We start from the raw sequence: 10,343 nt of genomic DNA on the forward strand, positions 1-10,343 counted from the left end.
CATTGCTTTCACATGCTTCAGTAAATAGACACCTTTCTTAGGTAACAGCTTGATGTTCGCTGTGCTGAGGCCAAGTTATACCTGAGTTTGTCCACCACCATGACCTACCACTAGCTAGTATTCTGTCCATTAGATACAGACACCGTAGTATGTATTATCTATCACCACAATCTTGCTACAAAACAAATACCCACAACACTTCAGTGACATGTGGCGATCAACATTCTGCTCACAAATCTCTGGGTCAGCTAGGTGGTTTCACTGGGCTTAGTAGGGATCATTCATCCATCTACCCTCAACAGTAGGTTGGCTTAGGAGGCTTGGCTGATCTTGGCTGGGCTGGGCTCTCTCACGTATCTGGGGCTTCGACCTGGCTTTGCTTCCCATGTCTCATTCCCCATCAAGCTAGCCCAGACTTGTTCCCATGGTGACAGAGGAGCAAGAGGTAGAGCAAAAGTAAACAATGTCCCTTGAGGCCTAAACTTGAGACAAGCACACCAGCACATCTGCCACATCGTATTGGCTGAGGCAAGTCACAAGATCAGCTCATGCCCAAGGGGTGGAGACATATCTTCACTTCTTAGCCGGGGGGAGTTGCAAAGGCAAATTGCAAAGGGCATGTACTAGGAAGAATTAGAGCCATCTCTGAAATCAATTCACCGTATAACGTTTGCCACTCAGCAGCAAAATAATTTTATATATAAAATTTAGCAATGTGTCTAGGATAGGTTTGCAGTACACCAGAACACCAAAGTATACAGGTTGGGAATTAGTGGTATAATGGTTGAGAACTGGGAGTATAGAGTCAGACAGCTGGATTCCAATTCCTACTCTACCACTTACTAAATGAGCTTGGGCATGGCTCTTAGCCTTTCTAAGTCTCAGTTTCCTCACCTAAAAAATGGGCACGATAATAGCCATCCACATCAGAAACTTATGAAGGTTGAATGGTAACATCTATTACAAAATTGCCTAATAAAATGCTTGCCATAAGATAAGTGTTCAGTAAATAATAAATAATAATTATTAATTTCTTAATAAGGAGCCAAAGCAGGAGGTGGATTGCATAGATTTACTGTGACATGGCTGTCACCATCACTCCATTCAGCTCACCCTCAGGAAGGCCACAGAGTTTTGTTAAAGGTTGAGGGAAGACTCATAAAAAGAAAAAAAAAAAAAATGAAGGAGGCAGTGCTCATATTAATTCATTCATTACATGTCCCTATGTAATCTCCAGTTTGCCTTTAAAATACCACAGTTTTTTTTTTTAAGTTTATTTATTTATTTTGAGAGAGATAGAATGCTCAAGCAGGGGAGGGACACAGAGAGAGAAAATCCCAAGCAGGCTCCGTGCTGTCAGCACAGAGCCCGACACGGGGCTGATCTCGTGAATCATGAGATAGTGACCTGAGCTGAAATCAAGAGTTGGACACTCAACCGATGGAGCCACCCAGGCATCCCTAAAATACCATAATTTTAAAGTGTGCTGGGATTAGCAAATAGTTTTAGATGTGCCCAGAGATTTAGTCCCAAGGATTTTTAGTGCATTATTGCTGATAATAGTGAAAACCAGAAATCACAGGAGGCTGACAAAATAAATTATACCTTTAAATAGTGAAATATAATGTAACTATTAAAAATCGCCATGTAAGATAGCTAATGACACAAGATGATGACGATGTATTGCTTAAGAGAAAAGCAAGGCACTAACAGAGTGTACAGGGTGATGAGCTGTTTTTGGCTCCCCCCCCACCCCCGCCTTTCCCAGTGCAATTGTAGGTACATCATTTTGAGATTACTGGGGATTCGATCATTCCTTTTTGATTCCTTGCTGATTCAGGAGGTGGAAATTTTGGCAGCCTCTTCTCCCATGAAAATATCTTCTTTTCCAGATTTCAATCATTTAGTGCTTCAACCTCCATCTTATTCTAAATCTAATCGAGAATAGATACATGGAAAAGCGCTCAACTGCGTGAATAGTCAAGAACGAGCAAATCAAAACTATACTGAGATACCACGATACATTTTGCCATGGCTACAATAAGAAAGACTGACCATTCCAAGCTGCTGAGGAAGTGGTGCAGTGGCAACTCGCAAACACCACTTGGAAAACAAAGTTTGGCTGCGGTTATAAAACTCAAATATGCACACCAGCTATGTGCGTGACCTGGCAGTTCACTCCTAGTTGACGCTCAGCAGAAATGTGTGTGCCTATGCACTGAAAGACACACACGGGAGTGTTCATGGCAGCACTTTTCACAATAGCCAGACTGGAAACAACCCAAATGTCCGTTTATAGTCAAATTGACAACTTGTGATCTCATCACGCAGGAGAATCCTCTGTAGTAATGAAGATGGATGAGGTACATGCAATAAAGTGAAGTAGAACAGAAGAGGCCGGAGATAAGAATATATCACATGGTCCCGCGCATGTACACACATAGAAATAGCTCCAGTTACGTAAAGTTTAAGCGCGTAAAACCGTAGTCTTAGAAGTCAGGGTAGTGGTCAACTTTGGGAAGGATGGAGGGAGTCGTGGTTGGGGAAGAGCGTGAGAGGGGTTTCTGGGGTGCTGGTAATGATGTATTCTTGACCTGGATTGTAGTTGCATGTTCTATGCTTTATGATAACTCTTTAAGCAGTATGCTAATCAATATGTACTTGTTATGCATGTGATACACTTTGCGATAAACATTTTTAAATAAAATAAATTTAAAATGGCTCGTACAATAGGACGTGGCTTTAGAGGACTTTCTAGGAGTTATCATCTAACAAACTGAGATTGTCTGTCCTTATGATTCCTCGGGGGACAAGAGAGTGTCCCTCTGAGAGTGGCCTGAATCCCCCAGGAGCCTTGGGGGTAATGCATAAACAACAGGCCCAGGCCAGTTCCTGATGAGAGAGCCCAATCTGGCCGCAAGCTCAGCCTAACAGCAACCCCAGGCAAGGAATTGCTTTGAGGAGCCTAAACAAGCTGGGAGACCCACCCTGCAGGGACAGGGCACGGGTGGCTCATGGGAGCCCCTCCCTCTGCCTGCCTTGGAGATAGGCAAGCATTTAAACAGAACAAAGCCCCACTGACGGGAGCTGTTTGTTTCCAAAGGCTGATGGAACTACTAACTGTAAGCTGGAGAGAGGAAATTACACAATGGATGTTGAAATGTAGGCTTGTTGAAAAGTTGTCACTCGAGTAATGAATGCCCTATTTCCTGTTGGTTTTTTTTTTGTTTTTTTTTTTTTTTTTTGCCGAAAGTTAAATGCTGGGCATAATTAGCTAGTAAAAAAGCAAGCTTGGCAGCAGAACAAAAATAGCACATTTTGGGAGCCCAGGCCAATTAAAATTGTTTATGCAGCCATTTAGCAATATTTTTCTCCAAACTATTATGACCGGGAAATATGCAGCATGAGACTGTAAGGCAAAGCTCCTCAGAAGAAAAATGGCCCACACACTGATCCTTTAAACAGCCTGCTATTCTCAGGGGATTTTATAATAAGAATGAACACTTCCATCCTCCTGAACTCCCTGGGCCTCCTTGGATCTTGAGAACGGCATCACTCACCCTCTGGAGCAGGCAGCTGTTGATGAGTTCTGCAACCTGCTAATGTTAAGATTAGCCAAGCTCCCCTATGTGGTAGAGAGGCCAGCGACTACCCAGTTAGCTGCCTAATGCAGTCATTTAAATCATCTGGCTGATGCTGTAATCAGACTGAGCGTAAGAAACATTTTTGTTAATAACTGGACAGTCTGGCCGGTGTTAGGATTAGTTGCTAGAACTTGGCAAAATCGCCCTTGGCAAAGTTTGTCACGATGCCAGCTCCTCCTCTCTGCTCTCTCTCTCTCTCTCTCTCTCTCTCTCTCTCTCTCTCTCTCCAGCACTTTCTGTCTGTGTCTCTGATGATCTTCCACCTCAAGTACACAGGTTACATCTTCCTTTCCCTCTCCAATCTCCTTGTCAAAACCTACTTTCAGATCCTTCACTTACAATAAGGTGTAATGGACTGATAACAGCTTTAGAAGCCATCACAGCTTGTAGCTAAGAGATGACACTTTGATTATGGAATTTCAGGCATTGAATTAAGGGATGGGGTGGGCAGAGTTAAGGGATTTGGAGGCAGAGAGCCCTCTCAACATCCCTAAAATTTCACCCAGGGGAAACAGCCTATTTTACTTAACTTACCAGGTTAACCCACTTGGCTGAATGCCTCTATTGGCTGACGAGAGAGACATCTTTGGAGACCTTCACTTGGCTGTAGGCATTGCTCTGGATGCTGCAGCATGGTTAGTCTTAGCCTGGCCACCTCCTCTGCCAGAGTTCTGAATCTTCTGAGCCCTGAGGCGTCGAGGTAAGCACCATTCACCTGGGAGGCTGACTGTGTAAAGCCTTTTGCCATCACTGGATTGGACATAAGTATTCAAACAGTAGAAGGGCTATCTCTTCCTGTTCGCTTCACATTCATTCATTTGTTTGTAGATCATATTTATAGAATTACATGGACAAAAAATAATAATTTAGCTTAATATTAAGAGCTCTCCTTGGCTTGGTCCCAGCTTCCCTGTCTCACTCTTTCTCTGATTAGTCATTTTCCTGAGTTTGCCAAGACTGTCTTTCCTCTGAACCACACGCTGTACTTTTCTACTTCTATGCTTTATTCAGACTCTGTCCCCATCTGTGCCCCTTTTTCTCCATGTATCTAAATCTCTCCCATTCTATGAGGCTGACTTGAACCTCCCTTCTTGCCTGTAAAGCCATCTCTGACCACTTCTGGTCACGATGGTCTACTATGCATCTGAACTCCTGTGGCATTTATTCCCTTGGCCTGCACATGGCCTCTGGCCAAAAATTGCCTTTCACATGTCCTGTATTCTACTGAACGTTTTGTCTTTGGATAGAAAGTATAGCCTAGAGTTGGCTCCCTCCCTCCAGCCTATGGGCATTGGAGTCAGGAGAGGACCTCTGGTCAGCAGTTTCCAGGTCAGAACTAAACCAAGTTCCTGGCAGTGGACCTGCCCCTGGATCCCCACAGGAATTTCCTGTCAACACCCCCACCCTCTGCCTTCTACTTCCTCTCCTCCAGGCCTCACCTCTGAATTCTGAATTTCCCTGCTAGCCCTTCCATTCTCTCTCTCCCTTCCATTCAATAAGCATTTCAAGACTGTCAGATAAGAACATTTGATGAGAGCAGCTCCTGGAGATCACATGTGGTACAGTGGCCAACCCTTTGCTGTTAGCCAGCCAGTGACCTTGAAAGGTCATCAGCCCCCTATCGCTCATTCATTTATTCATTCATTCAATCCATAAATATTTTCTTGAGTGCATACTGGATGCCATCCCCTGTGCTGGATCCCAAGCAACGAACAGATCCCAGCCCCTGCTCTCCCTCTTCAAAGAGCCGGCGATCTGGAAGGTGATCCAGGCGAGTAGATAAGCAGTGACAGAACACAGCCTGTATGATGGGAGAGGTTTAAGGATCCCATATGGAAGAAATTCTGTTCTGTTGAACAATATCTGTTGAGGAACAGGGTCTGTAGTACTCTTCTACAGACCTTTCCAGAAGCTGTCATTCCTTTATGGTACACCCAAGTCTTCAAGAATCTCTGGTTTTTCCCATTGCCTGTTAAACTTAGCTACAATCCTTTAAAAAGAGCTGGTCACAACACTTAGCAGGATTCTTCATGTATGTCAAGATAATAATTAGGTCATGCTTCTAGCATTCTACCAGGTGCTTTAACTTTGCCTAGTGTTTTAAAATGATGCTACAAAAGTAATAATTCAAGCACTAATGGTACTAGCTATCACTTATTGACCACGTGTCCAATGCCCCAGGCACTTTTCACAGTCCTTGTAGAAAGATCTGAAGGCCAAAGGGGGCTTTTTACCATACCCCAGGCCATTAGTACCTCCTTTGGGCCTATGTCCCCCAGATGTCTGTTCACCTAGTGAACTTCCAGTATTTTTGCCTACCCCACATCCTTTCTCTCCTCTTCTGGTGTCCTCACTCTCCTTTTTTAGGTACAGACCATCCAGTTGCCCCATCCTTCTTTGGCCAAAACCTAGTGCCTCAAACCAGACTCAACAGACATTCTCTCCCTTAAACCTGAATCTTCAGAAGCTTCCCTGGTGCTCATTGAGCCTCAGTGCCGAGGTGTGAGGTGACTTCCCAGTAGGCCCTACTCTGATTACATTCACACAGTCGATTACTGTGGCTTGCAACCAAAGAACTATAACCCAAGCTGTTGTTAATTGCAGCCTGGTAGAGTCTTATCATTCCTTTGTTCCAAAGACAACAAGCTGGTGCTGTCCGGAACTCACGAATTCTGCTCAGCACTCTGTGGAAAGAGGATAGACTCAGACGCCAGGGCCATGGACCGTGGGACGCTAGAGAAAGGAACTGCCTGACAAACAGCAAACGTGCCAAATGAGTGCTTTCAGAGAAACAAGGGTTGCCTGAACACTATTGATTGTAGGCCCACTAATGGTTCAGGCTGTGAGGCTGGGCGTGACGGCTGCACCTCACTCAGTGCAGTAATACACCGCCGAGTCAGGCCTATTTTCCGGTGTCAGCAGGGAAATGGGAGACTATTAAGGACGCACCTTATCAGGAACTGAGCTCAGTGTCACTGGGGAGACGGTGGCAATTAGCATGATGGAAGCCGTGAGGCAGCCCCAGCTCTGGGCCAGGTGCGGAAGAAATTAGTAAGGAAGCCTCTTAAATGACGGGTCAGCTCAGGCTCCCACAGGGAGAAGGCCCTGAGCAAATGCTGATGCTCCCTTTTCTCTGGCCGGGAAGACCCCCGCCCCTCCTGGTTGCCTTTTGATCTGCTCTCTGCACACACTCCTGCTGGCAGACGTCTGTCCAGTCTACCTGCCCCAATTACAAAAGCAGTAATGCCCCCCACCCCACATTTGAATGGAGCTATCTCATTTATTATATCAGGCAGGTGGTAGAGTCAAGGGCCCAAGCTTTGGAGACCAGAGTGTCTGGGGCAAATGGAGGAACAAGCCAGGCACTATCTTTCGCTCTGGGGCTTTTGAGCTGGAGGGAGCCAGGAGTGAGTGTGTGAGGGGGCTTCTTTTGAAGAAATTCTCACCCACGTGTCACCATTTCTGCCCTCCCCTCTCAAAAACACATGAAGTAAGGAAAATAGATATGGCCTGTAAGCAAGGAGACCCATTTCCTGCTCTGCATGGGTTTGGTGTGTGGCCTCAGAACGTTGCCTCTCTGAGCTTCAGTTTTCTCAACTACGAATGGGGCATGATCCCAGGGTCATGGGATTGAGCCCCAGTTGGGCTCTGTGCTAAGCATGGAACCTGCTTGAGATTCTCTGTCTCCCTCTCTCTGCCCTGATCCCCCACTCGCACTCTCTTTCTCTCTAAAGTTTAAGTTGATTTATTTTGAGAGAGAGATGTGGGAGGGGCAGAGAGAGAGAGAGAGAGAGAGAGAGAGAATCTCAAGCAGCCTCCACCCTGTCAGTGCAGAGCCCAATGCAGGGCTCGAACCCACAAACTCTGAGATCACGACCCGAGCTGAAACCAAGAGTCGGATGCTTAATCAACTGAGCCACCCATGTGGTCCTCTCTCTAAAATTAAAAAAAATTTTTTTTATTATGTTTCTTTATTTTTGAGAGGCAGAGAAAGACAGAGTGTGAGCCAGGGAGGAGCAGAGGACAGAAGACACAGAATCTGAAGCAGGCTCCAGGCTCTGAGCTGTCAGCACAGAGCCCCACGCAGGGCTCAAACCCACGAACCGTGAGATCATGACCTGAGCCGAAGTCGGATGCTCAACCGACTGAGCCACCCAGGCACCCTTCTCTCTAAAATTAAAAAAAAAAAGTAAAAATGAGGCAATTACTAGATGACCTCTGAGTTAGTTCAGGTGCTCCAATAAGCAGATGCCAAGAGGGGTTGAGAAGGGCTGGGAGAGCCCTTAGGCTCGGATGCTCGTTCAATTCTGAATCAAGGAGAGAGAGAAGGACACTTACGGGGAAGCACCTCAGACTAAAGAAAGTTCGACAAAGCCATCGGGGAGTCCTTGAGCCAAAGACGGCTGTCAGAGGAGTCCAGTGTCTCCCAGGGACAGGTCTGCCCCAGCATCTGTGCTGTTCTCTGGGAGCAGCCGGTGAGAAATGTGGCCTTGGAGGAAACACAGAGATGGATTTCAGAGCAAGCAGCTATGGCCTCCTGTGGCTGGAGGTCTGTGAGGTGCATTCTTTTGGTCATAGTAAAGCACCCTGTGTGTTCTGCTGTGCAGTGTTCTAAGAACCCTGGAGATATACCAGCAGACCCAGACCCATGTTATGCTGAGGGAGTCTGGCTGGGCATTGTGGATAGCAGCTGCTCTCGGGCACTCCCTGATGGCAAAGTTGGCAGGATGTTTGTGTTCATATGACACATTGGGATCAAATGCTTCCTGTCTCTTCTATTTTTGGCCTTGCTTTAGTCTTCAGAGAAGGGAAGTGGGGGCTCCAGTTTCCCTGCTGTCATCTTTGTTTGAAGTAAAGCCAAACAAAGGAGGCTCTACCCTGATTACGTCTGTCCTGCCTTTCCTGGATCCCCCCAAGCTTGGGCCCTCCGTGCATATGTCCACACATCCATACATGGGAAGCTGTATGCCTTTGAGTTCTGGGTGGGTCTAGGCTCAGAAAAACCTAGATCTTAGTTTCTGTTCCACCTCATCCTGGCTGCATAACCCTAGGCAAATGACCACCTTGGTGAGCCCTAACATTCTCATCTATAAAAGGAGGGAAACCATACCTACCTCTTAGGTATGGTTAAATAAGGCAGTGGGGTGCCCGAGTGGCTCAGTTAGTTGGGTAAACGTCTGACTCTTGATTTCAGCTCAGGTCATGATCTCACGGTTTGTGAGTTCAAGCCCCACATGGGGCTCCGTGCCGGCAGTGCAGAACCTACTTGGGATTCTCTCTCTCCCTCTCTCTCTGCCCCTCTCCTGATCTCTCTTTCTCTCTCTCTCTCTCTCAAAATAAATAAATAAAAACCTTAAGAAAAGAAATAAGGCAAGGCACATAAAGTCTTTAAGCACAGTGTGGCACATAGTACATGCTCGATAAATGACACTTACTAGTGGTGTCACTTACTAAACACCTAATGTCAGTATCATTATTATGGCCCTCAATATTATCCTCTGGTGAGAGACACTAAGGTCTCAGAAATACGTCCTTTCCCCAAGAAGTATTCAGATAAGGGCAAGGACTCGTTTGAAAGCAACACGGAGATTAACTGCTAGGCTGTGGGGCTGGCTTGGGGAGTTTGTTACAATCAGGGCTGTCTCTCATTTCATGACTTTTACAGGACTTCCCTCTCATGTCTGTGCATCTGGTTTCCTGAGTTTACGGGCAAGGTCTTAGACCCAACACACCATAATGTGGAGAGATGGTGCTCCTGGCCTGTGGAGTATACACACCAGTCACTGAAAGAACCGGAAAGAAGAGTGCTGGTTGGGGGTGATGACGGACAAAGCAGGAGGAAGAGGTGGGCTGGAAAGGCCAGGTGATGAAGGGCCTTGTAAACTGTATTAAGGAATTGGACTTGATCCTGAGGGCGATGGCGGTGCCCTTGATGGGTTTCTAGTAGGAGAGCCATGTAATCAGATTTGTCTGATGGCTTGAGAACGATTTACCCAGGTTAGCCCCCCTTCCCTGGGGAAAAACCTATGCCCTGGAGAGGAAAATATGAAGAGAAAGGATTGGAATTGCACACGCCCCTTAAAAGCACTGCCCGCTCAAACTTTCCCTGACCTGTCCTCCATCTGAACAAAGGCCCCGCGGCCAGCTGGAGAGGAACCGTGTTGATTACTCACAATTCCCTTCCCGAGAGGACAAGCGCTGATGTGTTTTCTCTTGATAACACTGGCTCCTTTCGAGCAATAGGAATTCCTGTCTGATGGGAGAGCAATTACTGTACCTCCAAAGAGAAAACGCTTTAAACAAATCCAGTTTTAGCCCTCCATGATAACGGAGATGTTTGCTCACTGATCCACCATTAGCCCTGAGTTTAAGGAAGAGTGGGCACTTAGGACTCCCAGAGACCAGAATAATGTCTCTAGATCCGTTTGGTAAAAGATTCCAGTAGCCAAAGGGAAAGGGGAATCTTTCCGCCAGGGAATCTGCTCCCTCCAACACCAGCCTGGGCCTGGAGCTCCTGGCTTTCCTGCTCCCCATGCCCCAGAAGGGGCCGGGGGCCTAGGAAGAACACTGCTAAGATTTGGCCAACTCAGGGCAAGTCCAAGCTGATCCGGTCAAATGAGGTGCCCCTTGGTCTGTTTCCATTAGCAGATTGTGAGGAAATCTGCATGAAGATGAACTGTTACCCAACAGACATCAGTA

The 10,343-nt window shown here is 46.5% G+C and overlaps 1 long non-coding RNA gene across 1 annotated transcript; it reads right to left on the minus strand.

Annotated features, from left to right (window-relative positions):
* Window positions 1–1,646: 1,646 nt before the first annotated feature.
* Window positions 1,647–8,305, minus strand: LOC122231209. The gene is made up of 3 exons (XR_006208402.1): window positions 7,983–8,305; window positions 4,179–4,394; window positions 1,647–1,934 (listed from the first exon to the last, which is right to left on the minus strand). It is a non-coding gene; the product is annotated as an uncharacterized LOC122231209 (long non-coding RNA).
* Between the last annotated feature and the right edge of the window lie 2,038 nt (window positions 8,306–10,343).

This window comes from Panthera tigris, chromosome D1, assembly GCF_018350195.1.
Source record: "Panthera tigris isolate Pti1 chromosome D1, P.tigris_Pti1_mat1.1, whole genome shotgun sequence".
Classification (NCBI taxonomy): Eukaryota; Metazoa; Chordata; class Mammalia; order Carnivora; family Felidae; genus Panthera; species Panthera tigris.